Source organism: Suricata suricatta, chromosome 1 (assembly GCF_006229205.1).
Source record: "Suricata suricatta isolate VVHF042 chromosome 1, meerkat_22Aug2017_6uvM2_HiC, whole genome shotgun sequence".
Taxonomy (NCBI): domain Eukaryota; kingdom Metazoa; phylum Chordata; class Mammalia; order Carnivora; family Herpestidae; genus Suricata; species Suricata suricatta.
In genome coordinates this window covers 145,898,730-145,906,466 of record NC_043700.1, presented here as the reverse complement: position 1 = coordinate 145,906,466, position 7,737 = coordinate 145,898,730, and positions in this window count along the sequence as shown.

The following is a 7,737-nucleotide window of genomic DNA, read 5'->3' as shown; positions in this document are numbered from 1 at the left end:
GGCAGGGAATTTCAAAGTATGGTCCAAGGGTATCTGGGGGGTCTGCCTTCTCTAACTACATATTTGTGTGAGGCCAGATTGTCTGCATATACTTCAAGCAAAGCAACATCTCATGGTTACCAGCTGCCATAACCTAATCTCTGAAACCTGTAAATGTTTTGCCTAAAATGGGTAAAAGGCATGCAAGTGTGTTTAAGTTGAGACTCTTAGAAAGGAGAAGTTATCCAGGTGGCCCCACTAGAGTCATTAGTGTTTTATAAAAGGGAGGCAATGCGTCAGCTTGAAAGAAGAAGATGTGAGGATGGAATTAGATGTCTGGGTGATTTGGCCCCAAGCTAAGGATGTGGGCCTCTTCCCAAAGCTGGAAAAAACAAGGAATGTGTTCTCTCCTAAACCCTCCAGAAAGAAGACAACCTTTGATTTGCTTCTTAAGACTCATTTCAGACTTCTGACCACCAGAGCTGCAAGAAAATACATTTTTGCTGTTTGAAGCCATGAAGTTTGTAGCTGTTTGTTGTAATTACAATAAGAAACCAACGGTAGAGCTATGTCAGGATGGCTGTATCATGCTGGTTATTGAGGAACTTTAAAGATTGTAGGTTTCTACCCTCAGAGAGTAAGATTTTTCAGATATGGGAGTGGGATTAGAGATTATTATGTTATTATATTATTATTATTATTTTGCCCCAGTAGTTTGAGATGTCCCCTTTACCATAATCAGATTTTCATATCCCCTTGAGTCTCCTTCTGGGCTTTTTATTCAATTCCACTGGTTTATTTTTCATTTGTACTTCAGAACCACACTATTTTAATTATAGAGCTCTTATAGTATGCTTTAATTTCGGGTAAGGCTAGTCCTCTCTTCCCTTGTGTGTGTGTGTATATTTTCTTGGCTATTATTTAAATTTTGTTTTCTTAATTTGAGAAAGTGTGAGCAGGAGGTATGGGTGAGAGAGAGAAAGAAAGATAGAAAATGTTAAGCAGGCTCTATGCTCAGCTCAGACCCTGCCACGGGGCTCAATCCCACAATCCTGGGACCACAACGGAGCAGAAACCTATTCGAATGCTCAACTAACTGAGCCACCTAGATGCCCCTCTTGGCTATTTTTGTATGTTTTTCTTCCCATGGGTACTTTGGAGGCAAAGTCTTTAATAGTATATACATTATTTTTAAGTGTTCCTTAGTTGACTTGATACTAGAAAGATTTAAGAACTGTTGGCTAAAAGTACAGATGGAGTTTTAAAGAGTAGGTACATTTTGACTATTTAAAGAAAGGTCGACTGGAGCTGTGGCAGCTGCAAAGTGAAAATATCAGTAAATAGATATTCTTAATCCACATGATAATTATTTTTTTAAGTTTATTTACTTATTTTTGGGAAAGAGAGAGAGGGTGCCTGGGTGGCTCAGTTAGTCAAGCTCTGGTCATGATTTCATGGCTTGTGAGTTTGAGTCCTATGTCAGGTTCTGTGCTGACATCTCAGAGCCTGGAGCCTGCTTTGGATTCTGGGTCTCCCTCTCTGCCCCTCCCCCCTCAAAAAAATAAATAAACAAACATTAAAACAGTTTGTGTGTGTGTGTGTGTGCGCGCGCGCGCGCAAGAGGAGGGGCAGAAAAAGAGAGAGGGTGAGAAAGAGAATCTCAAGTAGGCTCAGCTCAGCTCTATTGCTGGACTCTATCTCACAACTGTGACATCATGACCTAAACTGAAACCAAGAGTCAGATGCTTAACGAACTGAACTACACAGGTGCCCTGTTAATTGTTTCTAAAATTCATGATAGGACCATTGCTTTAGGAAATTTTAAACCTTAATAATCTATGCTGAAAGTGAGTAGCCATTGCTGCGGTAATTGACGAACTTGATATGGGAAAATATACAAGTTAATCTTTTTCAGCAATCTATTCAGGGTGATTTCCATACTCCTGATCTTTTATTTTTTTAAATCTCTTCAATTTTTGAAGGACTATTGATTCACAAAGGTAAGTTGAAAATACTAGTGTCTTTAATTTGCATGGATTAGGAAATCACAGCATATGTAAAGTGAATTATTTTTCAAAGTGTAATTTTGGAGGTTAAAAATAATGCAGTTGATTTAAAGTAACTCCCTCACTCAAAAGTCTCCAATGGCTTTCCATCATGTTCAGAAAAATTCTAAATTTCTCAGTATGACCCGTGTGATCTGGACCCTGGCTACCATTGTGACTGCATCTCCCATTATTTTCCTATCTTATCTACTTGTCACTAATCACAGAGGTGTCCTTGCCTTCAAGTGGATCGGTCATGAGCTGGCATCAGTTTACTCACATTTGCCCTTCCTTTGGTTATCCACATGGTTTACTTTTCTCTTTATTATAATATTAATTCTTCTGATAAGCTGTCCATTTTCTGATTGTTCTGTGGCAAATGGATGGTAGAAAGCCAAGTGTTGAGGAAAGGAGACCAGTTAGGAGACTATGATTGGTAATTTGGGCAGGATATTGGGACAGTTTCATATAGACCGGTACATACACTGATGGCAAGCATAAATTGGCATGGTCACTTCAGAAAACTTGGTGGTATACAGTAAAGCTAAGTGTATGCATGTCATATGACCCAGACATTTTACTTCTAATCACTTACCCAAAAGAAATAAATGTATTTGGGCATCAAAAGATATGCTCAAGAATGCAAATAGCTACTTTATTCATAAAAGTTCCAAATTGGAAACAACCTAATAGTTCATCAACAATAGCAAGAATAAATAAATTCTATATTTCCAAAATGGAACTTTAAAATAGCATTATTTTTCATTTTGGACCTTGGTTACCACTTTGATTACATTTTGGAAAGGATATACGATTATGTATAACATGAATAAATCTCATAGACCTAGTGGCAATTGAACAGAGCTAGTTAAAAATGTCCATGTTGTATGATTTCAGCAATATGAAGAACAAACAAAACATCTGGAATCATAAAATAGGCACTGCATTTGAAGACAGACTTCTGACTGGGTAGAGTGTGAGGAAACCTGCTGAGGTGCTAGAAATGTTCCATATCTTGATTTGAATGGTATCTATATAGATTTATATAGAATTTATATCTATAGAGATTTATATATAATTTATACATATGTAGAAATCATGCTGTAAACTTAAGATTTATGTACTTTACCATCTATAAATGTTAACTCATTTTAAAAAGTAAATTTTAAAAAAGATTACTTGGCTTGGGTCACTATGATTTCTGTTGAGAGGTGGTACAATTCAGTATATATTTTGGAGAGAGGGTTAACAATATTTGCTGAGGAATGTCTTGTATGAGAAAGACAGCCATTAAAGACAATTCCATTGATTTTTAGGATGAGCAAATTCATGAGCTGAGATGGAGATGATTAGAGCAGTAAAAGAGATTCAAGGACTTCATCATCTTTTGCTTGTAATAAATATCTGTTAAATGCACATTCATATACATACATACATATATGAAAGCAGAATGTATAAAGTGTTATAGTAATCAGTAAAACATGTACACATGTTAAAAAGAGGTAAGTACTCTCCTCACCCAAATGACTGTTACTTTCTGAGTTATAATAGGGCAAATCAAGTTATTAACAATAAAATGGAGTATATAAAAATATTCCGCAGTTGGGTTAGATTCAAGAATGAAAGCAGTTTGCAAGTCCTAAAAAGTTTTGTTTGTCGGAACTTCCTATAGAAGCAGTGTATAATAGAACTTTCTCTACAATGAAGGAAGTATTTTATATCTGTACCATACAGTATATGGTTGCCACATATATACCTACATATATTTATTAAGTACTTGGAATGTGGCTAGTTCAACTAAAAATTTTAATTTTAAATTTTATTTAACTTTAATTTAAATTTTTATTTAAATAGACAGATATAGCTAGTGACTATTGGCCACAGTATCACTGCTTTCTAAATAGCTGATTCAGACTTTGTTAAAAATAATAGTGCAAAAAAATAAGAATGCTGTATCTGAGGTACATGACATTTCTTTGTCTCTCTAAAGGTAAACACTTAACCTTTCTTTGGCCCATCGCTAGCTGTGTGCTATACAGATATGCTTGCCTGTAACCTTTTCTTAGCTTTTTATAAGGGCTAATTACTTTCTTAGAATGATCTGTTTACGTAGTGCATCTCTTCCATGATCTAGTTGTACTTTATGATTCCCTATAGCAAAATCATTTCTTATTAATGTGAGTCACAAGAAATCTATACCAGCTGCCTCTCCAGTAACAATGTGAGAATACACAATTCTAGTCATTGTGATTACTTACTGTGTTGGAGCTTATTAGGAATAAAAGTCAGTGGCATGCCATGAGTCTTATTACTGTTTAATCTACTCTGGTTATTATATTCACATATGCATTATATAAAAGAATACAAAACAAAATCTTGTTTTTTTGTGTATTTCTTAGGTTCCTGAACACTCAATTTCTGAAGAGTTCTTTTTGACTCCTATTCTATCATATAAGTTCTCTCCTCATAAATGTTAAAGACTGAGTGCTCAATGCTGTTTATTCCTTATAGAATATTTCTGAATTATGTCATGGGTCTGAGACTTTTGATGCCAGACTGAAAAATAACAAACCCCTCAATTTACCAACTTTTTAAAATATATGCATACTTTTTAGATAGAACAATAAAAGTACATGAAAGAAAGTTGTGTAGTTGTTTACACTGAGATAAAAGTGTTTTATTAAAAAAATGAAACATACATATATTAGGTAATATAGTAAAAATGCCCATCAACCAGTTTCAATAACTAGCAGGACACACCCACTTGTTTTGATAGCCCATCCAATGTCTCCCACATGACTATTTAAAAGCAAATCTCCGATATTATATCAGCTGATCTGTAAATATTTTAGTTTAATCTTTAAAATATATGGTTGCTTTAAAAATCATGACAAATCAAGTATCTCATCTAGATCATTGATAATTTTTAACATCTTCAAATATCCAAATATATTGGTATTTATATTTCCTCATTGTCTTACAGTATACAATTGATTTAAAGAAGGATGAACCTAAGCTTTGTGCATAAAGATGAATGGTTGATGTTTCTTGAGTCCTTTGAGTCCATTTTTAATTTTTTGCTAAAGGGGCCAGAGTGTTTGTCCTATAAAATTACCTGTACTCTGGATTTTGCTGTTTTCAGAGCATGAATTATACCTTGAGTAACACTGCCATATTTTATTCAACATATTTGCTACAGGGAGACTTTTGAATGGTCTGTGTCCTTTACTGTTTTGATAGTGCTGTATTGAATAGTTTTGTGAATAGTCAGTTTGTATTTTTGCCAGTATGTATTTTGGATAGATACCTAGACCTGAGATTGTAGGGTCAAATGAAAATGCACATGAAGCTTTGCTAGACACTGCCGAATTCTCTACCATTAATGTTGTTCCATTTTACATCTCTACCAGCAATGTTTTAGTATGCTTGTTTCCTGAGAGCTTTGCCAGCAGTCGGTGTCAAACCTTTGGGTTTTTGCCTAAGAGCTGAGAAATGCTATCTCAGCATAGTTTTTTATGGTATTTCTTATTAGAAGTTAGGTTGAACACACAGAAGAGATAACTTTATGGTGTCTGGCCATTGAGCAATGATTTTTGATTTAATAAAAAATATAGATCTAACTAAGCAGTGGTTAACCTGAAAAGTTATCCTTATAGTTGCTGTTTACTGGGCATCAAAATGATTTTGATAAATAAAATATTATGGAATAGCATTAATTTAAATTTAACCTATTGTAATATATCTTAATATATTTTATAAAATGATTTTTCTTCTATAGCTATACATAGAAAAATTGGTAAAAGCCCTCTTATAGTCCATGAAACACTTTCATAATTTGGAAAAGGTAGAACTTAGACTTTTTTAATTGATATTTAATGTGGCCTGTGACCTCTTTAATTCAGTTTAGCAAACTTGTTATTCATCTAGTAATGGTGGATCATTTTGAAATTTAGGAAGTGAGAAAGCAATGAAAGTATTTCGCCCTTTTCTCCCATCTCAAGGATAAAAGGCTGAATGAATAGGCAAAAGGGAATACTTAATATACACAATGGGCCTGAGACTTAAGAGGGCAGAGGTAGAAGGGGGAAGTGGAGAGGTTACAAGTTTCTCTTTGTATGTCTGAAGGACTTTAGTTTTGTAATGTTACATTCTTTGAATTGAAATTTTCCACTTCTTCCTTTTTCCATTTTTCAAGCCAAAAGGAGCCAGGGTAGGGCCTAATCGAAATCAGGTACAGAGTGGCAGCTTAGGAAAATTTTGTTCAAGTATATATGACAAGAAATACTGTCTTTTATTACCTACAGAGTAATAGATCCCAGAACCTGGCTTTGGCTTAGGAGAAAGGAGTCAGGCTATTATTTGATCTACTTTAATTTGGACAAATCAGTGGATCAAAATGAATCCTAGAGAATTACAATGCTAAAGTATTACTGCCACTCCGGGGCCAAAGATCCAAAGGACTGTATGATGTTGTTCCTTTGAAGCTTGAAAATGTATCAGACTGCTGGTTTAGGCTTAGACTTACCCAGCCTTTGTTTTTAAATGGAAACAAAATTAATGTCTTCCATGTGCTTATCACATGCGAGGTTAGGAATCAGCTTCTGAGATACCGTAAAATGACAAGGCCTCTCTTCTGAAAAAGGTTGTGACCTACTCAAAGATGCATGAGAGTGCAGTAGTTGATGGTACGAATTCTGGAGCCGTCCCTTAAACCTGGGTGACTTTGGGCAAGTTATTTAAGGTCGCTATAACTTAGTTACTTTTATCTAAAAATTGTTAATGTTAACTGACAATATCTGTAAAATGCTTAAAGCAGCACCTCACACTTAATGAATACTTAACATTAGTCATGATTATAGTTATTTAAAACAGACACCACTTCTGATTTGCCCTGTAATAAATGTGTCCACTCTTCATTTTTCTAATATGCCAGTTCAATCCCAAAGGCCAGTTGCAGAAAATTTCCTCTGATCATTTTGCTAAGAGTCCAGGGACTTACATATTCCTATTTTTCTTTGTGGATGAAGACCATGCTTTGTGGAACAAGCACTTTTCTATCTATGCATTGTTTTATGTGCCATTAATTAGTGATGCCTCCAGAATAAATGTTTTACTATGTGGAGGTCTTAGTTTATATAATGTGGATGTTTATCTTTAAAGTCCATCACACCTCTAAAGCATCATTAATGCATAGCCTTGACATAAAAATATGCTTTATTTTAAGCAGCCATATGAGAAATTTTAAAAAATACAATATAACTAAGTATATTCTACCCACTGAAAATCTTGCATTTGATTACTGTTAATTCTTGGGCTTGGAAGAAATTTTAGATCTCAAGTTTATAGTCCACTGAGCTTAAATTTAATAACAGAGTATATAAGATTAAGTGCTGTATTTACAGAACTAGCAATTCTCTTCAGAAAACATACCCCCAACTGGGTTTGCCTTACGTGCCAATCACTTCCAGCTAATCAGATAATTTTGCTGAGACTGGGAGAGAGAGCACTGTTCAGATCTACTAATTCCTCTAACACATTTGAATATACAGTGGGACCAAATTATTTGGACATCAATAAGAAAAGAAAAAAAATACTTGTATGCTGTGCATTTTATCAACATATAAGAAAATAGGCCATCATTGATACTACAAGTAGGTGAAGTATATCTGTATATACTTGATATAAGTATATAAAATATATGTATAGATGTTGT